The sequence below is a fragment of the Monodelphis domestica genome, chromosome 8 (genome assembly GCF_027887165.1).
Source record: "Monodelphis domestica isolate mMonDom1 chromosome 8, mMonDom1.pri, whole genome shotgun sequence".
NCBI lineage: Eukaryota > Metazoa > Chordata > Mammalia > Didelphimorphia > Didelphidae > Monodelphis > Monodelphis domestica.
In genome coordinates, this window is record NC_077234.1 from 214,742,128 (window position 1) to 214,765,415 (window position 23,288).

At 37.7% G+C, this 23,288-nt stretch overlaps 1 long non-coding RNA gene across 1 annotated transcript in view; it reads left to right on the forward strand.

The window, feature by feature from the left end:
- The first annotated feature begins 1,800 nt into the window (after positions 1–1,800).
- The window catches only part of LOC103092409 (uncharacterized), a 255,441-nt gene continuing 233,953 nt past the window's right edge, over positions 1,801–23,288 (forward strand). Inside the window, exon 1 of the long non-coding RNA XR_008913997.1 lies at positions 1,801–1,981. This is a non-coding gene — a long non-coding RNA (uncharacterized LOC103092409). The remainder of the gene's footprint in view (positions 1,982–23,288) is intronic.

A 23,288-nucleotide genomic window follows, 5' to 3' on the forward strand; every position in this document is an offset into this window, starting at 1 on the left:
CTTCAATTCCTTAGCCTCCTCAGCTCCCATGACTTTTTATTGTTTAATGGTTTTATTTATTTCTTACTCTTTGTGACCTGTTTAGAGTTTTTCTTGGCAGAGATATGAGTAGTTTCCTTCTCCAGACCATTTTATCAATGAGGAAACTAAGGCAAAAAGAATTAAGTGATTTGTCCTGAGCCATAAAGCTACTGTTTGAAGATAGATTTGAACTCTCTGTCCTGTCCTGACACCAGGTCTCAGGACTCAGTCCACTGTACTCCCTGTCTGCCCATGACATATCTCCATTATATTTCAGCCATCCACATGGTCACTGACTCTTTAGACTCCTATTGAGTGAAAATTTAGTGAAATTGAATGAAAAAATAAGGACAATAAAATACCCTTAATATCTAGAGTCTAATTGTGGGAACCATATTTTAGAGCACACATGGACCAACTATCTCCAGGGGAAAGGAACCAGGATAGTAAGGGAATTTTCAAAAGTATACCCAGGGGTACATTGGAACCAGCTTTGTGAAAGTCCATGGTTCAATTTTCACCATGAGCATTTACACTCCTGACATCCTCGGTCTACAAATTAGAACTTGAATTATTGTTTTGTGGATTATCTATACTTAAGAAAGTATTAAGTGAAGATTAAACATAAAAGTTTGTGCCTAGGAGAGTTAGGTTGTTAAACATTTACCAGCACACACTTCCAAATTGCTCTTTAAACATTTGAGCTCAGCTAGTGTAATAAAAGATACAAGGAAGGAAATCACCAGATTGGGCCCTGGTGACCAAATAATAATAACTATAATAAAGATAGCAATAATAAATTATATGGATCCCTAAGTTTTGCAAATTACTTTGTGTCAATTATTTCATTAGAGCCTCACAACCCTTCTCAGTAGGCTATATATCATGGAACTGTGGCTATTTAGTCCAGAAAAGAGAAGCCTTAGGATATCCAAGATATTGTGTTCAGGTTTGCCATGCAGAAGTGGCACCTAAAGAGATTTTTACACAGAACTAGAAAGAACAGGTAGAAATTAGAACACAGGACAGAGAAATTTCTTAAAATTAGGACTATCCAAAAAAAAAATCTGTCTTAGGACAAAGTGAAAATTCATACTTTGATCAGAAATTTAGCTATCAAATCTCTCCAGTTCATTCTAAATTTGAATCTATGATATGAACTAAATTACATTGAAGCCAGAGGACAAGGATGATATGCAAAAGAGAAGGGAAGGAAACAAGAAGACAGAAGGAAAGAGAATGTCATAGGGAGTAGCAGAGTGCTACCAACATTTGGCTCAGAAAGCAGGAAGAGGCATCAGGGTCATAGATTGCCCAATCCTGCTGTAATGCTACCAGAATCATTACTCTCTCTGCTGAGGGAGATACAAAAGCCAGCAAATTACACCAGCCAGACACTCTCCTTTGTCAAGGTCAGTAGAGAAGATAAAATGTGGCTTATAGCATTAATCAATTGTAGCATTAATCCCTCTAGGTGACCGTCAGAGTCATTCAGTAAGAAGCAGTGCAGTCTCCTAAAAATTCCGTTCAGACCCTGTCCACTTTCCCAGAGAACCATTTCATCAAGAATGATTAAGTTATAGAAGATGCATTCCCTGAGAGGAAAGTAGAGACTGGGGGTGAGAAGGGAGAGAGGAAGAGGGTTATGTCTCTACATGACAGACCACAATATGAACTTTGATTCAATTGAGAAATCTTTATTAAGTGTTTCCTTTATATAAGCAAAACATTATGCTGTTGGATATTGCTTGCTAATCATTAACATGAACTCATCTTGTGTAATGTAGGGCCTGAGAGGAACACACAGGGAAGATGGAGGGAAAGAGTTGAGGGGGCTGTTCTTTCCCTCTCTTCCTTCTTTTGGGGGAACATAACCAAGTCTTGCCTCCCTGAGAGGGAGTATGTCTCCTCAGAGAATGCTTCCAGGAGATGGTGGACAAGAACTAGAGGGAAAACTTTGGTAAGATGACACCCTGCCCCCCTTTTGGTCCCCGCTATTCTTGAAAGGCAGGATGGACTCTTCTGTCTCTGGATCCTTCAGGTACATCAACTGCCACTCCCCACCTCCCCCCTCCACCTTGGATTACTCTACAGCCCAGGAGAGATGGTTGTTCCTTGGGTCTGGTTGTTTGGATCACTAGGACCTTGGTCTAACCCTGCCTTTTGGGGAGAGGCATGGTCTTCCCCAAATCTTCAGTCCCCTTTCCTAATATCAGAAACTAGCCAGACCTAATTCTAAGTAGTGGACAATTTATTTGGGTTCACACAGGGAAGGGAAGTGGGTGAGCAGGAAGTCCTATTGACTTGTCCCCTCCTGCAGACTGCCCCCCCAAAGGACTCGGGGTTCAAGGCTCTCAGCCTTGATCCCTCTTCTATCCAGCTGGTGGTTTGGTCTCTATTCCTGAGCTAACTAGTTTGAGTACTGGAGTCCTGGAACAAGTAAGGGAGAGAGATGGAGAAAAGCTTTGAAAAGCGGATCGCAGTGAAAGGTTTTCTTCGAGTCCCTGTCCATAAAATTCACTGATGGCTCTGTGCTGTTATTGAGAGCTGAGTGAGAGGTATCCAGGGGTTCACAGGGAAACAATTGATCTCCAGAGAGACCCAAGCTTCTCTCTGGCTCCCTGCTGGAAGAGTGGTAAAGAGAGTGATCAGTTGGAGTTCACCCCAGCTTCGGGTTCCCACCTGGAACTTTCAGGGTTTTTTTTCCCATCTTGCACCTCCCCTGCTCTCTCTCTCTGCTTCTGATTTCTGTCAGCAATTGCTCCTTGCACAAATTGGATTACTCCTCTCTTACACTTGTGGCATATGAATGCAATTGAACAATATCAGGCCATATGACATGACAGACAAGAATAGTTCACAGAAATAGGAAAATGTGTATACTACTTGAAGCAGAATGAAATTAAGAGGGTCAGAGGAACAGTTTATGATAGCCTTGATAATATGAAGAAAAAGCAGCTTTGAAAGATCCTGCACACTAATCAAATCAGCAAAGAAGTGACCTCAAAAGACCAATGATGAATTGTATTTCTTATCTCATGAGAGAGCTGTAGAATGGAATATTCATACTCAAATTCAATTCATATGTTGATTTGAGTAATAATTAATAATGGGACACAAATAAAATTATTTTAGGCGGCATAGTAGATAGAGTTCTGTGCCTAAAGTCAGGAAGACTCATCTTCCTGAGTTCAGATCTAGCCTTAGACATTTACTAGCTGTGTGACTTTGGACAAGTCACAAAACTCTCTTTGCCTTAGTTTCCTCATCTGTAAAATGTGCTGGAGAAGGAAATAGCAAATAATTCCAATATCTTTGCCAAGAATACCCAGATGGGATCATGAAGAGTTGGACTCTATGGAAAAACAAATGAACAACAATTCTATTTACTCCCTTCTCTAGATCACTACCTTGCCAAGGCAGATGGGTTTGAGTAGCTCAAGAGATAGTGGAGGACAGAAGGACATGGCAGGCTATGGTACATGGAGTCCTGAAAATTTGAAAGCCACTGAATGACTGAACAACAAAAACAATTTACTTACTGTGCATAACAAAGCATCTACCTCCCTGGGGTTTGAGTGAGGATAAAATGAGATAAAGCATTATATGAATTCTAGGCATATTATTTTATTAATATTGTTATCTCTAACTATGAGACCCAAGGAACTCATAATCTTTCTGGGTCACAATTTTCTTATTTATAAAAGGAAGGTGTTGGACTAGACTAACTCTAAGTTATCTTCTAGATCTAAATTGATAAATTAAGACCACAGCTAGAAACGTTTAGAACTAATTATTCTTATAATTAGTTGTGGCAGAAAGAAAAAATACAATTGCAGCTTTCTAGGAATATCAATTACCCAAAGGTGACAAAAATCCTCATAACCACATATTAAGGAGGCAATATTGAAAAAGAGTATTGTAATGAGGAAAAGGAGAGATTCATAGAACCTGGTTAGCAGTTAACTTTCTGTGTGACCTTGGATAAGTAACTTTCCCTCTCTAGACCAGTTTATTTATAGGACATATAGGACATTGCCTGAAGACTCTAAAATGTTGTAGTTTGAATTTATTTTTTTGTTTGTTTTTTAAATTTTAAACATTATTTTATTTGGTCATTTCCAAACATTATCCACTGGAAACAAAGATCATTTTCTTTTCCTCCCCGCCCCCCTCCCACCACCTTTCCCTCTCCCATAGCCAAAGCACAATTCCACTGGTTATCACATGTGTTCTTGACTCGAACCCATTTCCATTTTGTTGGTATTTGCATTAGAGTGTTCATTTAGAGTCTCTTCTCAGTCATATCCCCTCAACCCCTGTAGTCAAGCAGTTGCCTTTCATTGGCGTTTTTACTCCCACAGTTTATCCTCTGTTTGTGGATAGTATTTTTTAGATCCCTGCAGATTGTTCAGGGACATTGCATTGACAATAATGGAGAAGTCCATTACCTTCGATTGTGCCACAGTGTATCAGTCTCTGTGTAAAATATTTTCCTGGTTCTGCTCCTTTCGCTCTGCATCACTTCCTGGAGGTTATTCCAGTCTCCATGGAATTACTCTACTTTATTATTCCTTTTAGCACAATAGTATTCCATCACCAACATATACCACAATTTGTTCAGCCATTCCCCAATTGATGGGCATCCCCTTGTTTTCCAATTTTTGGCCACCACAAAGAGTGCAGCTATGAATATTCTTGTACAAGTCTTTTTCCTTATTATCTCTTTGGGGTACAAAGCCAGCAGTGCTATAGCTGGATCAAAGGGCAGATTATTTCGATTAGCTTTTTGGTTGAATCTCTAGGATTCTTTAAGTAGACCATCATGTCATCTGCAAAGAGCGATAATTTGGTCTCCTCCTTGCCTATTTTGATGCCTTCAATTTCTTTTTCTTCTCTAATTGCTACTGCTAGTGTTTCTAGTACAATGTTAAATAGTAGAGGTGATAATGGGCATCCTTGTTTCACTCCTGATCTTAATGGGAATGGATTTAGTTTATCCCCATTGCAGATGATATTAGTTGATGGTTTTAGATATATACTGTTTATTATTTTTAGGAATGGCCCTTCTATTCCTATGCTTTCCAGTGTTTTTAATAGGAATGGGTGTTGTATTTTATCAAAGGCTTTTTCTGCATCTATTGAAATAATCATGTGATTTTTGTTGGTTTGCTTGTTGATGTGGTCAATTATGTGGATGGTTTTCCTAATATTGAACCAGCCTTGCATCCCTGGTATGAATCCTACATGATCATGGGGAATGATTCTTCTGATCACTTGCTGGAGTCTTTTTGCTAGTATCCTATTTAAGATTTTTGCATCTATATTCATTAGGGAGATTGGTCTATAATTTTCTTTCTCTGTTTTTGGCCTGCCTGGCTTTGGAATTAGTACCATGTTTGTGTTATAAAAGGAGTTTGGTAGAACACCCTCTTTGCTTATTATGTCAAATAGTTTGTATAGTATTAGAGTTAGCTGTTCTTTGAATGTTTCATAGAATTCACTGGTAAATTCATCAGGCCCTGGGGATTTTTTCTTAGGAAGTTCTTTAATAGCCTGTTGGATTTTTTCTGATATGAGATTATTTAAGAAATCTATTTCTTCTTCTGTTAGTCTAGGCAATTTATATTTTTGTAAATATTCATCCATATCACCTAGGTTGGTATATTTATTGCCATATAGTTGGGCAAAGTAGTTTTTAATGATTGCCTTAATTTCCTCTTCATTGGAGGTGAGATCCCCCTTTTCATCCTTGATGTTGTTAATTTGCCTTTCTTCTTTCCTTTTTTTAATTAAATTGACCAGTACTTTGTCTATTTTGTCTGTTTTTTCAAAGTACCAGCTTCTAGTCTTCTTTATTAGCTCAATAGTTCTGTCACTTTTGATTTTATTAATTAATTATTAATTATTATTTATTAATTAATTTTTAGGATCTCTAGTTTGGTTTTCTTCTGGGGTTTTTTAATTTGTTCATTCTCAAGTTTTTTTATTTGCATTTCCAATTCCTTGATCTCTGTCCTCCCTAATTTGTTAATATATGCACTCAGGAATAGGAAATTTCCTCTAAGTACTGCCTTGGCTGCATCCCATAAGGTTTGAAAGGATGTCTCGCCATTGTCATTTTCCTCAACGAAATTATTAATCGTTTCTATGATTTCTTCTCTAACTAACTGATTTTGGAGTATCATATTATTTAATTTCCAATTAATTTTTGATTTGGCTCTCCATGTACCCTTACCGATCAATATTTTTATTGCTTTGTGAACTGAAAAGGCTGCATTTATTATTTCTGCTTTTCTGCATTTGAGTGCCATGTTTCTGTGACCTAGTGTATGATCTATTTTTGTGAATGTGCCATGTGGTGCTGAAAAGGTGTATTCCTTTTTGTCCCTATTTATTTTTCTCCATATGTCTATTAACTCTAATTTTTCTAAGATTTCATTCACCTCTTTTACCTCTTTCTTGTTTATTTTTTGGTTTGATTTATCTAAATTTGATAGTGGTTGGTTCAAGTCTCCCACTAATATGGTTTTACTGTCTATTTCCTCCTTCAGTTCTCCTAGTTTCTCCATTAAAAATTTGGATGCTATACCATTTGGTGCATACATGTTGATTAGTGACATTTCCTCATAGTCTATACTCCCTTTTAACAGAATATATTTACCTTCCCTATCCCTTTTGATCAGGTCTATTTTTGCTTTGGCTTTGTCAGATATCATGATTGCAACTCCTGCCTTCTTTCTATCAGTTGAGGCCCAAAAGGTCTTACTCCAACCTTTAATTCTAACCTTGTGAGTGTCAAACCTCATATGTGTTTCTTGAAGACAACATATGGTAGGGTTTGGGGTTCTAATCCAATCTGCTATTTGTCTACGTTTTATGGGTGAGTTCATCTCATTCACGTTCAAAGTTATGATTGTTATTTGTGGATTCGCTGGCATTTTGATATCTTCCCCTAGTTCTGACCTTTCTTCTTTAGCTATTTCCTTTTGAACCAGTGATTTACTATGGGTCAGTCCCCCTAGTCCCCTCCCTTGATATGCTTCCCTTTCTAGCCCCTCCCTTTTTATGCTCCCTTCCCCTCTCCCCTCTTCTTCCCTCCTTTTTAAACTCCCTCCCTCCCCCTCCTTAATTTTCCTTTCTTTCTTGCCCTGTTGAATAAGATAGAATTCAGGATCCCACTGGATCTAGATGTTCTTCCCTCTCAGATTTGATTTCACTGAGAGTAAGGTTTAAGTAAGTCCACTTCACGCTCTCTTCCTCTCCTCATATAAGAGTTCTTCCCCTCCCCTTCCCATGTGTATCTTTATATGGGAAAGATTATTCTATTAAGTCCCTCCCCCCTATTTCTTGAAGTAAATCTTAGTATTATCAATGGTTCCCCCCCTCCCTTTCCCTTTCTTTGCCCCCCCACTTTCCCCAAATATTCTTAATGCCCCAATCTTTCCCTATGCATGTTTCTTCTAACTACTCTTATGATGCATACATTCCTCCCTCCCTCCTCCCTCCCTCTCTTTCTTCCTCCCTCCCTCCATTCCTTCCTCCCTTCTCCCTCCCTCCCTCCATTCTTTCCTCCATTCTCCCTTCCTCCCTTTCTTCTTTCCTTCCTCCCTCCCTCCCTTCCTCCCTCCCTCCCTTCCTTCCTTCATTCCTTCCTTCCTTCATTCCTTCCTTCCTTCATTCATTCATTCCTTCATTCATTCATTCCTTCCTCCTTCCTTCCTCCCTCCTTCCTCCCTCCCTCCTTCTTTCCTTCCTTTCTTCCTTCCTTCCTTCCTTCCTTCCTGCCTTCATTCCTTCCTCTCTTCTCCCTCCCTCCATTCTTTCCTCCCTTCTCCCTTTTTCCCTTTTCCCTCCCTCCCTCTCTCCCTTCCTTCCTTCCTTCCTTCCTTCCTTCCTTCCTTCCTTCCTTCCTTCCTTCCTTCCTTCCTTCCTTCCTTCCTTCCTTCCCCCCTTCCTTCCCTCCTTCTTTTTTCTTGGTCTCTTTTCCACTTAAATATAACTTTTAGAAATGGTCCCAGAATCTACCTATCATATGAAATCAAAATATCTACCTTGAGTTGGATGGGTCTGTCATTACTATATTGGATCCTATTTCTTTCAGTTTTATTTCCTGGGGTCTAACCCTGTAAACCTACAGTTCAATGCAATATTTTGCCGGGATGGTTTTCTAGCTCTTGTTTTTCTCCAGCTCAGTAGGTATGATATATCAAATATTTTTTTGGAGATATTTTTATTACTAGCTTGCTCGTGCATTTGGGAAGGTAGCATGTTATAGAAAAAAAATAGTACTGACCTTAAAGACAGGAGAGACCTTAGATCAAATTTTATCTCTAGCACATGAGTTCTGTGACCCCAGGCAATTCATTTGATGTCTCTGATCCTCAGTTTTCTCATCTGTGAAAAGGACACAAAAATATTATTACCCTTATTATTCAAGCTTTTCCTGTGGATCAAAGCTGATAATGTAAATAAAACTGTTTGCAAATTTTCAAGTTCTTTATGTATTTGAATTTTGAAATTTGATGTTTGCATTCATTATGGTCAATCAACTCTTTTTCAAACACAAAGTAAAATTCTTTTACAGGACCTCAAGAAGTAATAGTGAGTGATATCCTTTTGGTGTCACCAAATCAATCTTATTATCTCATAAGACATGTGAAGGCCATAGAGATTTACAAGCAGCAAAGAAGTATGCTTTTCCTTGAGGAAAACATGATAATGAGTTCATCAAAATGCTCGCATGTAGGAATGACATTCTTACATTTCAGAATATTGGTCCATCTCCAGAAATAATACTGGTGTATTGAAAAAGCTCCTAGTAATTTCTTCTTGGTGATATTTTGCCAGCTGACAAAGAGATTTTTCTGCCAAGGTAGGAAGAGGCCAGAGAGACCCAGACATAACAATACTGCCTTAATTCCATGTACTTATGATTCATATATTTGTACATGTTGATTTTTGTGCTGTTGTGACTTTTAAAGAAGAACAAAAAGCAGCGTCATGAGCTTCTGATGCTTTATCTCACAGAGAACCATTTTTTCAAGTGGATAACTGTTCTCCAACCCTGAAAGACAAGAGAACAACTTAAAGAGATGGATGACTCCTAAGCTGACAAGTCATTCTAACCACTCAAGAACCCCTGAGGCATTTTGGGAGCCAGTGACATGATGGCCTGTGGATCTGCCAGAGAATCCAGATGGCAGCATTGAAATGACTTCAATGTGTTGACAAACATTCAGATGCAGTGTTGTGTGTGACTGTTTCTCAGGGAGGGAAGCTTCCATTTGAACTGGAGGAAAGGGAAGGGTGGAATCCTCATGAATATTATTGAATATGATTATCTGCCTCTCAGAGAAAGAGGAGAATGGGGAATGGGGAAGAAGATTAGAATCATTGGGCTTCAGAGAGGGAAAAATACATATCCTTTCTCATCATACTAGAAATCTAGATGGGACTACCTCAAGAGGAGGATGGAAGCTATGTGTTTAAGTGACTATTTTACATTATCTAGAGAAAAGACTACTGGACTCCTGAGAATTTTGCTTGTCATCTTTGACATCAAAATAATTTTGTTGGACTTCTAGGTGCACACAAGCTGAGCATGATAAGTAACCTAGCTCTGGTATCCTCCCTTTCAGATAAGAAAATCTTTTTTTAGTTTGTTTATTTTTTGAATTTTTATTTAGAATATTTTTCCATGGTTACATGATTCGTAATACCCCCCACTCTCTCATCCCCCCTCTCAAAGCCAACAGGCAGTTCTACTGGGTTATATATGTATCATTGTTCAAAACATATTCTATGTTATTCATATTTTCATTAGAGTGATTCTTTAACATTAAACCCCTAATCATATCCCTATCACACTATGTGATCGAGCATATATTTTTCTAATGCATTTCTGCTCCCATAGTTCTTTCTCTGGATGTGAAAAGTGTTCTTGCTCACAAGTTCCTCTAGATTGTCCTGGGTCATTGCATTGCTGCTGGTAGAAAAGTCTATTACGTTCGACTGTGCCATAATATATCAGTCTCTGTGTACAATGTTCTTTTGGTTCTGCTCCTTTCCCTCTGCATCAATTCCTAGAGGTTGTCGCCATTTCTTTATTCCTTTTAGCACAATAATATTCCATCACCATCATTTACCACAATTTATTCATCCATTCCCCAATCAATGGATACCACATCATTTTCCAATTTTTTTTTGCCACCACAAAGAACACAGCTATGAATATTTTTGTACAAGTCTTTACCCTTATTATCTCTTTGAGGTACAAACCCAGCGGTCGTATGGCTGGATCAAAGGGCAAGCATTCATTTAAAGCCCTTTGCACATAGTTCCAAATTGTTCTCCAGAATGGTTGACCAATTCACAACTCCACTAGCGCTGTATCAGTGTGTCCCAACTTTGCCATATGCCCTGCCATGTTGATTTATCACTTTTATTTGCTGCCATATTGGCCAATCTGCTAGGTGTGAAGTGTTACTTGAGAATTGTTTTAATTTGCATTTCTCTAATCAGGAGGGATTTAGAACAGTTTTTCATGTGCTTATTGGTAGTTTTGATTTCATCATGTGAAAACTGTCTCTTCATGACCATTTGTCAATTGGAGAATGGCTTGATTTTCTGTAAATTTGACTTAGTTTCTTATATATATATATATATATATATAAATATATATATATATATATATATATATATGGGAAATTAAACCTTTGTCAGAGAGTTTTGTTATCAAAATATTCTCCCAATTTATTGCTTTCCTTCTAATTTTGGTTGCATTGGGTTTTTTTTTTTACCAAGCCTTTTTAATTTGATATAATCAAAATCATTCTCAATGTTCCCTATTTCTTGCTTGACCTTAAATTCTTCCTTTCCCACAGATTATAACTTAACTCTTTATATTTAAGTCATTTAACCATTTTGAATTTATCCTAGTATAAGGTATAAGATGTACTATTTTATGATATTCCCAGAAGTTTTTGTCAAATACTGAGTTCTTATCCCAAAAGTTGGGGTATTTGGGTTTATCGACCACTAGCTTACTGAGGTCAATTACCGCTAGTCTATTTCATTGATCTACTATTCTTCTTCTTAGCCAGTCCCATATTGTTTTTTTTTAACATTATTTTATTTGGTTATTTACATGCATTGTTCATTGGAAACAGATCATTTTCTTTTCCTCACCCACAACCCCACCCCCACCCCTTCCCTAGCCAAGGCGCGATTCGTCTGGGTATCACATGTGTCCTTGCTCTGAACCCATTTCCTTGTTGTTGGTATTTGCATTAGGGCGCTCATTTAGCGTCTCTCCTCTATCATGTCCCCTCAACCTCTGTAGTCAAGCAGTTGCTTTTCCTCGGTGTTTTTACTCCCTCAGTTTGTCCTCTGCTTGAGGATAGTTTAGTGTTTTGTTTTGTTTTTCTCGTAGATCGCTGCAGGTTGTTCAGGGACATTGTAAAGCCATTACTGGAGAAGTCCATTACGATCTCTTGTACCACAAAGTGTCAGTCTCTGTGTACAATGTTTTCCTGGTTCTGCTCCTCTCACTCTGCATCATTTTCTGGAGGTCATCCTAGTCTCCATGGAATTCCTCCACTTTATTATTCCTTTGAGCAAAATAGTATTCCATCACCAACATTTACCACAATTTGTTCAGCCATTCTCCAATTGAAGGGCATCCCCTCATTTTCCAATTTTTGGTTACCACAAAGAACACAGCTATGAATATTCTTGGACAAGTCTTTTTCCTTATTATCTCTTTGGGGTACAAACCCCAGGAGTGCTATGGCTGGATCAAAGGGCAGATAGTCTTTTATCGCACTTTGGGCATAGTTCCAAATTGCCCTCCAGAGTGGTTGGATCAATTCACAACTCCACCAGTAATGAATTAGTGTCCCTACTTTGCCACATCCCCTCCAGCATTCATTACTTTCCACAGCTGTCATGTTGAACAATCTGCTAGGTGTGAGGTGATACCTCAAAGTTGTTTTGATTTACATCTCTCTGATTATAAGAGATCTAGAACACTTTTTCATGTGCTTATTAATAGTCTTGATTTCTTTAACTGAAAATTACCTATTCATGTCCCTTGCCCATGTATCAATTGGAGAATGGCTTGATTTTTTGTACAACTGGTTTAACTCTTTATAGATTTGAGTAATTAGACCATTGTCAGAGGTTTTTGTTCTGAAGATTGTTTCCCAATTTGTTGCTTTCCTTCTAATTTTAGTTACATTGGTTTGTTTGTACAAAAACTTTTTAATTTGATGTAGTCAAAATTCTTTATTTTACATTTTGTGACTCTTTCTAAGTCTTGCCTGGTTTTAAAATCTTTTCCTTCCCAAAGTTCTGACATGTATACTATTCTGTGTTCACTTAATTTACTTATAGTTTCCTTCTTTATATTGAAGTCATTCGTCCATTTTGAGTTTATCTTGGTGTAGGGTGTGAGGTGTTGATCCAAACCTAATCTCTCCCACACTGTCTTCCAATTTTCCCAGCAGTTTTTATCAAATACTGGATTTTTGTCCCAAAAGCTGGGATCTTTGGGTTTGTCAAAGACTGTCTTACTGAGGTCATTTACCCCAAGTCTATTCCACTGATCCTCCTTTCTGTCTCTTAGCCAGTACCAAATTGTTTTCATGACCGCTGCTCTGTAATATAGTTTGAGATCTGGTACTGCAAGGCCACCTTCCTTTGTATTTTTTTTCCATTATTTCCCTGGATATACTTGATCCTTTATTCTTCCAAATGAACTTTGTTATGGTTTTCTCTTATTCAGTAAAATAGTTTTTTGGTAGTTCAATGGGTATGGCACTAAATAGATAGATAAGTTTGGTTAGGATGGTCATTTTTATTATGTTAGCTCGTCCCGACCATGAGCAATCAATGTTTTTTCCAATTGTTTAGATCTAGTTTTAATTGTGTGGAGAGTGTTTTGTTGTTGTGTTCATATAGTTCCTGTGTTTGTCTCAGAAGATAGATTCCTAAGTATTTTATATTGTCTCAGGTGACTTTAAATGAAATTTCTCTTTCTAATTCTTGCTACTGATCTGGGTTGAAGATATATAGAAATGCTGATGACTTATGCGGGTTGATTGTGTATCCTGCAATTTTGCTACCATTGTTGATTATTTCAATTAGCTTTTTGGTTGATTCCCTGGGATTCTTTAAGTAAATCATCATATCATCTGCAAAGAGTGACAGCTTGGTCTCCTCATTGCCAATTTTAATACCTTCAATTTCTTTTTCTTCTCTAATTGCTACTGCTAGTGTTTCTAGTACAATATTAAATAATAAAGGTGATAATGGGCATCCTTGTTTGATTCCTGATCTTACTGGGAAGGCTTTGAGTTTTTCCCCATTGCAGAGGATGTTTGCTGATGGTTTTAGGTATATACTGTTTATTATTTTTAGGAAAGGCCCTTCTATTCCTATACTTTCTAGTGTTTTCAATAGGTATGGGTGTTGTATTTTGTCAAAGACTTTTTCTGCATCTATTGAAATAATCATGTGATTTTTGTCAGTTTGCTTGTTTATATGGTCAATTATGTGGATGGTTTTCATAATATTGAACCATCCTTGCATTCCTGGAATGAATCCTACCTGATCATAGCGGATAACCCTTGTGATGACTTGCTGGAGTCTTTTTGCTAGTATCCTATTTAAGATTTTTGCATCTATATTCATTAGGGAGATTGGCCTATACTTTTCTTTCTCTCTTTTTAACCTGCTTGGCTTTGGGATCAGTACCGTGTTTGTGTCGTAAAAAGAATTTGGTAGAAACCCTTCTTGGCTTATTCTGTCAAATAGTTTGTATAGCACTGGAGTTAGCTGTTCTTTGAATGTTTGATAGAATTCATTTGTGAATCCATCTGGACCTGGGGATTTTTTCTTAGGGAGTTATTTGATGGCTTGTTCAATTTCTTTTTCTGATATGGGGTTGTTTAGGTAATTTATTTCTTCTTCTTTTAGTCTAGGCAATTTATATTTTTGTAAGTATTCATCCATATCACTTAGATTGCCATATTTTTTGCCATATAATTGGGCATAGTAGTTTTTAATGATTGCCTTGATTTCCTCTTCATTAGAGGTGAGATCTCCCTTTTCATCTTGGATACTGTCGACTTGGTTTTTTTATTTCCTTTTTTTAATGAGACTGACTAGTACTTTGTCAATTTTATTTGTTTTTTCAAAGTACCAGCTTCTAGTCTTATTTATTAAATCAATAGTTCTTTGACTTTCAATTTTATTAATTTCTCCTTTGATTTTTAGGATCTCTAATTTAGTCTTCATCTGAGGGTTTTTAATTTGTTCACTTTTTAGTTTTTTAATTTGCATGCCAAATTCATTGACCTCTGCCCTTCTTAATTTGTTTATATATGAACTCAAGGATATAAACTTCCCCCTGAGTACTGCTTTGGCTGCATCCCATAGGTTTTGAAAGGATGTCTCACCATTGCCATTTTCTTTAATGAAGTTATTAATTGTTTCTACAATTTGTTCTTTAACTAGCTGGTTTTGGAGAATCATATTGTTTAATTTCCAATTAGTTTTTTTATTTATCTATCCATGTACCCTTACTAATTATTATTTTTATTGCACTGTGGTCTGAGAAGGTTGCATTTATTATTTCTGCCCTTTTGCACTTGTTTGCAATGGTTTTGTGCCCTAGTACATGGTCAATTTTTGTGAATGTACCATGTACTGCTGAAAAGAAGGTGTATTCCTTTTTGTCCCCATTTATTTTTCTCCATATGTCTACTAATATATGTTTTCCAGTTTTTGACCACCATATGTCCATATGTCTACTAACATATGTTTTCCAGTTTTTGACCACCACAAAGAGCGTAGCTATGAATATTTTTGTACAAGTCTTTCTGTCCATTATCTCTTTGGGGTACAGACGCAGCAGTGCTATGGCTGGATCAAAGGGTAGATATTCTTTTGTCACCCTTTGGGCATAGTTCCAAATTGCCCTCCAGAATGGTGGGATCAGTTCACAACTCCACCAGCAATGAATTAATGTCCCTACTTTGCCACCTCCCTTCCAGCATTCATTACTTTCCTTTGCTGTTATGTTAGTCAATCTGCTAGGTGTGAGGTGATACCTCAGAGTTGTTTTTATTTGCATCTCTCTGATTATAAGAGATTTAGAACACTTCTTCATGTGCTTATTAATAGTTTTGATTTCTTTATCTGAGAACTGCCTATCCATGTCCCTTGCCCATTTATCAGTTGGAGAATGGCTTGATTTTTTGTACAATTGATTTAGCTCTTTATAAATATGAGTAATTAAACCTTTATCAGAGGTTTCTATGAAGATTTTTTCCCAATTTGTTGTTTCCCTTCTGATTTTAGTTACATTGGTTTTGTTTGTACAAAAGCTTTTTAGTTTGATGTAGTCAAAATTATTTATTTTACATTTTGTGATTCTTTCTATATCTTGCTTGGTTTTAAAGCCTTTCCCTTCCCAAAGGAGCATTTTCTTGTGTATCATCTTCTATCTCTTCTGTATTTTGTATTTTGGCTCCATAGAATGTGTCCAAAGTTGCCCCTTTCTTCTTATTTTTCTTGGGATTTTGGGGCTTCTGTGCTTCTGTGGAGTTTGCCATCTCTGAATGTGGAGGATTAGCTTTTCTTATCTCTGTCTGATATTCAGAGGCTTTAGTCCTGGGCAGATTGTCGGTTCTATGAGCTTTCCCTGGGTTAAACTAAGTATGTCTTCAGGCAATGACTTTCACTGGAACTGGAATGGAAGGGTCAGACCAGGGGGCCACACTCTCCCCCGACTCTATCTGCTTCCCTGCTGCTAAGGTGCCCCCTCGACTGGGTCGGGTTGCTTTCCGGAAGTTGCCTTCAGAATAGCTGGCCATGAGGCTGTTTTGTCGGCCCTGAGGGTTGCTGTTGTTTCAGAGGACCCTGCTCTCTGCGGGGGGATGGGCCACGGCTTCCCAGAACTCCGAGGGCAGTGACTTTCACTGAGACTTGGATAGCAGGATCTAGCTGGTGAGGCTGTCTTGCCCGCCCTGAGGGTTGCTGTTGTTTCAGATGACCCTGCTCTCTGCAGGGGGATGGGCCGCGGCTTCCCAGAGCTCTGAGGGCAGTGACTTTCACTGGGACTCTGATAGAAGGCCCTGAGGGTTGCTGTTGTTTCAGAGGACCCTGCTCTCTGAGCGGGGCGGGGCTGCGGCTTCCAGGAGCCTTGGACTCTGTGCTCCTACCCCTTAGGTCTGAGTGATCTCGGGTTCTGGCTTTTGAGGGGGGCCGTACCTTTTGATCCAGGTCCAGGTCCAGGAGGAGGATTCCCAGGGTCTGTGCTGTTGATCGTTTTGAATTTCAGCGCCTTAGGAGCTTATAGTTTGAGATCGGTCGGGAAGGATTTTCCGGAGATCTGAACTTTAGCTTTCTCTAAGCCGCCATCTTGAACCGAAGTCTCACATAGGTTTTGATATGATGTCTCCTCATTGTCATTCTCTTTAATGAAGTCTGTAATTGTTTCTATGATTTCCTCTTTGACCCACCTGTTTTGAAGAATTAGGTTATTTAGTTTCTAATTAATTTTAAATTTGACTTTCCACAGATCCTTGTTAATTATAATTTTTCACTGCATTGTGATCTTAAAAAAGTGGCATTTATTATTTCTGCTTTTCTGCATTTGTTTGCAATATTTGTATGCCGTAGTACATGGTCAATCTTTGTTTATGTACTATGTACTGCTGAGAAGAAGATATATTCTTTTTTTCCCTATTCAGTTTTCTCCAGATATTATTCTCCAGGTGTATTAACTCTGAGTTTTCTAGCATTTCATTTTATTTCCCTTACTTCTTTTTTATTTATTATTTTGGTTTGATTTATCTAATTCTGAAAGGAGAAGTTTAAGATCTACTGTTAGTATGGACTTACTATTTATTTCCTCCTTGAGCTCCTTCAATTTTTCTTTTAGAAATCTAGATGCTATACTATTTGGTGCATAAATATTTAGTAGCACAATTACTTTATTGTTTATGATACTTTTTAGCAAAATATAATTTCCTTCCTTATCTCTTTTAGTCAGATCAATTTCTACTTTGGCTTTGTCTGGTATCATGATTGCTACTCTTGCTTTTTTTTTTTTTAATTTAGAAGAAGCAGAATATATTCTGCTCCAGCATTTTACCTTGAATCTATATGTGTCACTTTGTCTCAAATGTGTTTCTTGTAAATATATTTCTGGTTTTTAATCCATCCTGCTATCTGCTTCCTTTTAATGGGTGAGTTCATTCCATTCACATTAAACATTATGATCATTAACTGTGTATTGCCCTGCATTGTATTATCCATTTTCGATCTTTCTCTATTCCCTTTCACTCTATTCCTCCTCACCAGTATTTTGCTTTTTGTCAGACCTCCTCCCTTCAATTACCCCCCTTGTCTTGTTCTCCTTCTACTTCTCTGTAGGATAAGATAGAGTGCTATACCCTACTGAGTATACTCATTTTTCCCTCTCTGAGCCAAAGAGAGTCTCTGAGCCTCTCTGAAACAAAGAGAATAAAGTTTAAGCATTGCCTGTCTCCACTCTTATCCTTCCCTCTCTGTATTGATTTTTCTTACCTCTTTATGTTATATGATCTACCCCATTCTATGTCTCCCTTTCCTTTTCTCTTAGTGCAACTCTCCCTTTCAGCCCTTGATTGATTATTTACATGTCATATTCAAACATATCATATCATACATATATATCATTCCATATCATCACATTTTCATATATTTTATATCATACATATATATCATTCCATATCATCACATTTTCATATATATCATATCATCATAGACATCATATTATCATAATCAGCTTACTTTCCCACCCTGTTACTGAGTAAATTCCTTCTATCTTCTCTACTATTGAGAGTAATTTTTGAGAACTATAAAAAAATCTTTCCATGTAGACATATAAACATTTTTACATTAATGAGTCCCTTAAATTTTCTTTTTCTTATTTACCTTTCTGGCCTTCTCTTATGTCTCATATTTGGTCTTCACATTTTTTGTTTAAGTCTGGCTTATTCCTCAGGAATGCTTAGAAATATTATTTCTTATTGAATTCCCCCCCCCACCCCCATGAAAGAGTATACTCAGTTTTGCTGGATAGGTGACTCTAGGTTTTAAAACCAAATCTTTTGCCTTTCTGAATCTCATACTCCATGCCTTCTGATCCTTTAATGTAGAAGCCTCTGGGCTCTGAGTGATTCTGATTGTAGCTTCATGGTATTTGAATACTTTCATTCTGGCTGCTTGAGGTACTTTTTCCTTGGCTTGGTGGCTCTTGAATTTGGCTATTACATTCCTGGAAGTTGTCAATCAAAGATTTTTTTCTGGGGGTGATTTGTGAATTCTTTCAATTTTAATTTTGTTTTCTTGTTTAAGGATCTCTGGGCAGTTATCTTTTATAATTTCTTGTAGTATGATATCCAAGATTTTTTCTTCATAATGGCTTTCAGGTAATCCAATAAATCTCAGACTCTCTCTCCTAGATCTATTTTCTAGGTCTATTGTTTTTTCAATAAGATATTTCATCTTTTCCTCTTTTTTTTTCATTCCTTTGATTCTGATTTATTGTTTCTTGATTTCTCATGAAGTATTTGGTGTCTAGGTGGTCAATTCTGATTTTTAAGACTTGGTTTCTCTCTGTCAGTTTTTGGTTCTCCTTTTTCAATTGGTCCATTTCTTCTTGTGCCAATTTCATTTCTTCTTACATTGCTTTAATTTCTCTTCCCCCGTTTTCCTATACCTCTAATTATTGTGTTTTGAAGTCTTTTTTGAGCTCTTCAGGAATCTCTGTCCAATCTATATTTTTCTTTTGGATTTTAGGTGTGTCCTTTGCTTTCACTATGCCTTTCTGTGTCTGTACCTTGCGCTTTGTCTTCATAAAAAGTCTTTAGAGTAAGGTGCTTTTTTGACTGTTTGCTCATTTTTTCCTTTCTAATTATAGTTAGGCTCTTTGTGGGGGATTTGGAGTACCCTCTTAAACGCCATCCTTCCTTGATGTTATTTGCAGCTTATTTTCTGGATTGTTACTAGTTTACTAGATGGTCTGAGGGCTAAGGGCTCTGAGAGTCCCCTCCCTCTGCTGATTCAATTTACCCTTGTGATACTGACAGATTAAAGACTTGAACTCATCTGAGTATTTTCTGCTTCCTAACCTTTGTTAAATTACATTTACTGTACCTCTGACACTCTCTGTAACCTCTGTAATATTTATTGGGAAAGGATGAGGAGGATTGGAAAAATGAGAGATAATGGGAGGTTTGTATGCGGGTATTGAGGAGTTGAGGGGAGAGAGGGAATATTGCTTGGTGAGGCAAAGGATGGAAATGCCCTCTGCTGAGAGGACACAGCAGGGGTCCGATAAGGACTGTTTGTCCTGGAATGACTGAACTGAAGTTCAGCTCCCTCTATGACCAGAAAAGATAGTCCACTTATCTGACTGTGAATTCAAATAATATAAAGTTTAATAACCAGTTGGAATTGGAGTTTTTTTCCTCAGCTTCAGAGTTTTGGCCAGGTCCCAGAGGCTGGTGGAGGGTTTCTCCCACTCCCGTCTACTCTATATCAATCCTGCTTTGTCTAATTCAGAATCTTAGCAGTAGACAGAAAGCAAACAAGAACAGTTCTAACCTTCAGAAGCCTGTGTCTTCGGACTGAACCAAGAAGACCATGCCACTCCAGGCTGGGCTGAATAAGTTCCTCCCTCCTCCAACATCAGGAAGGAAGTCCAGCCCCGGCAGGAAGGAAGTGCTAGTCACAAGACACAAGTGCCACTCCCAGTTGCCACTTTTCCCACAAACTGTCAGTCCTATTTCCTTTCCACAACCCCAACCTCCAAATCCCTTCTTTTCTATATCTGTCTCCCCAAAATCTGATCAAATACTACTTCCTCAGGAGATCATTCTCTCATGCTACTCCCCCCCCCCAACTATGTGAAGTAATTTCTCCATCATTTCATCTCCTAGTTGTGGGAATTCTCATTTTACTCTTGGCATATTCTGATTGAAAGAATATCAATCAGGAGATGTGGATTTGAATCATGTCTGTGGAACATATTAATTATGTGATCATGACCAAGTTAAATAATTTCTCTAATCAGAAATTAATTTAAAATTTAATACTAATTAACTCATTTCCTTAACAGTAAAATGGAAATGCACTTATGAATTAGTGAATATTAAGGTCCTACTATGTATGTATCTATACAAAGATAAAAAGGAGATGGCCTCTACCCTCAAGAAGGTTACTTTCAGTTAGGAGTTAGAAAAGCTCATGTTGAAGTTTTTTCCTCTAATACATATTACCTATGTGAACCAGAGCAACTCACTAAATCTCTCAGTATTACAGAAAACTAGCAAAAAAATCTAAATTGCATCACCACTGGATGTGAAAATTACTAGGAGAAATTATCTTCCTGAAAGTCCCAATATCTAGCAGTGAAACTCAGAGGATTATTTTTATCAGAGGGAAAGAAGAGGAGGAAGAATTAGAGGAAGAAGAAGAGGAAGAGGAAGAAAAGGAGGAAAAGGAAGAAGTAGAAAAGGAGAAGGAAGAAGGAGGAGAAGAAATAGGAGGAGGAAGGAGAAAGGGAAAGATGAGAAGGAGGAAAAACAGGAGGAGGAGAAGTGATTTGATCCAACCATTCTGGAGAACAATTTGGAACTATTCCCCAAAGGACTCTAAAAATGTGCATATCCTTTGATCCAGCAATACAATTACTAGGTCTGTATCCCCAAAAGGTAGAAAAGGAAAAGAACTTATTTATATAAAAGTGTTTATTGTAGCTCTTTTTGTGATAGCAAAGAATTGGAAAATTAGTGGCTGTCTGTAAATTAGAGAATTACTGAACAAATTGTGGGTTATGATTGTAATGGAATGCTATTGTGTAATAAGAAAAGAAAAGAAATATTTCAGAAAAATTTGGACTTACATGAACTGAGGCATAATGCATTGACCTGAACCAGAAAGTTCATAGTGTTATGATGAATCAGTTATAACTGAATGACTGTACAACAGAAGCAAGAAATATGAATACAATACAAAATCTTAACATATTTTTTACCATAGCCTCAAATCCTTGTGTTGTGGGAAGTAGGAATGGGAACTTCAACGTGAAATATTAACTCACAGATATTTATACAAAATATTTAAGGAACCTCTGGGTCCATAGACTCTTGCCTTCCCTGGCAGACAATGATCTCTAAACTTACTTTCTCCCTTTTCTCTTCTACCTCTCTGTCTCTCTTTCACTTTGATTTTCTTTCTGATTCTGTTTCTGTATCTCTTTCTATGTATCTCTGTCTCTATATCTCTGTGTGTTCTGTCTCTGTATCTCTGTGTCCTTCTGTTCCTATACACGCATACACACACACACACACACACCACTCACACTCACAGACTCTTCCCACCCAAATCATGATTCTTATTCATTCTACTATCCGCCCCCATACACATAATTATGTTTTCCCTCCCAATTCAGTAAATTTTGTCTCCAATACAGATTTTACTCTATAGTCTTTCCATTTCTATAACCAACGATGATTTTCTAATATTAAACCTTTACAAAATACCATCATTGGAATATGCATTTTAAATAAGCCTAAGGCCAAATTGTCAGCTGCCATGGGCTCTCTGATTCATTGTTTTCACACCAGAGTGAAGCTGTGGAGAAAGGTATGAATAAAGCTTTGTCATGCTTGTGAGGTAAGCTATTCCTCAAAATAATGTCTGAGGATAAGCAGGATCATGTGGTTAATGTTTATTAGAGAAAAGTGAACTCAAGAATAATAATAAATAGCATTCTAGAGATAAAGCTATTTTTACTCCTTAGTATTTTTGGACCCTATCATTCAACATCTTGAGCGGAAAAAGGGCCAGGATGATATAAATCTTTGTTGAAATATCAGTAAAGATTACTTTATCCTAGGGACTTTTGAACAATCCTTTTTCCATTGAAGTGTTTTGATGTCAGTAATCAAGAGATTCTTGATTAAAAGAGGCTGTAGGACTTTCACAAAAATAAGGGCATTATGGAAACTATCTTCTCCTCCACCATTTCCATTAACCCCAGAGAATTTGACTTAGGCTCGTTTTTAGATATGTGTAGTAATTAGATAAGTTGAAATTTTGCTGACTTCCATAAGTGACTTCTAAGGTCATTATCCACTTAGTTTGTGACTAACTTTTCCACTCCCAAAGTCTCTGATTTCCTATGAAACTTGATTCAATCCTGGGGCTTGACCTCCCTCCCAAAGGTCAGGGGTAATATTTTTGACTCATTACACCCATCTTAGAATAGGAAATCTGAATAAATTTTAGATATATTCCTATCTAGATTTCCCCAAAAGTGGATCTAAGGATAATTAGAATATCATGGTCTAATACCCTTTAGAAAATAGTGATTGAGATTTTTGCAGGAGTCAAGATGGCAGTGTAGACGTGGCAAAAGATCAGACCTCTGAAAACCCTTTCTTACGAGTTACAAACTAAATGCTCCTAGGAGACTGAAAATCAAACCTAATAAGACAGAGCCAAGAAACTCTCTTGATGGACTTAACTTAAAAGGTACGCCTCCCCCTCCCCCAAGCCAGAATTCAAGAACACTCCAGTTTAAGGGGAAGGAAGAAGGAAGGCCCCAGGACCCCTCCCCCACCTAAAGCACTAAGCTTCCAGCAGCACCTGGAACCTTTGGGTGGGCAAAGGTGCTGGTCTGGAGGGAGTACCTTGTGGACAAAGCTATGCCAGGCTCAAAGCATCGAACACAGGCGGTGGGGAAGCAGTTAGAGAAGGAGCGCATAGTTGCGCTCTTTGTGGTGGCAAAAAATTACTCTTCAATTGGGGAATGGCTGAACAAAATGTGGTATATGTTGGTGATGGAATACTATTGTGCCTAAAGGAATAATAAACTGGAGGAATTCCATAGGAACTGGAACAACCTCCAAGAATTTATGCAGAGCGAAAGGAGAAGAACCAGGAGAACAATGTACATGGAGACTGATACACTGTGGTACAATCAAATGTAATGGACTTCTCCATTTAGGCAATGCAGTTATCTGAACAACTTGGAAGGATCTACAAGAAAAAAACACTATCCACATTCCGAGGAAAAACTGTGTGAGTAGAAACACAGAAGAAAAAAACAACTGCTTGAATACATGGGTCGAGGGGATATGGTTGGGGATGTAGACTAAATGAACATCCTAATGCAAACACCAACAACATGGAAATGGGTTCTG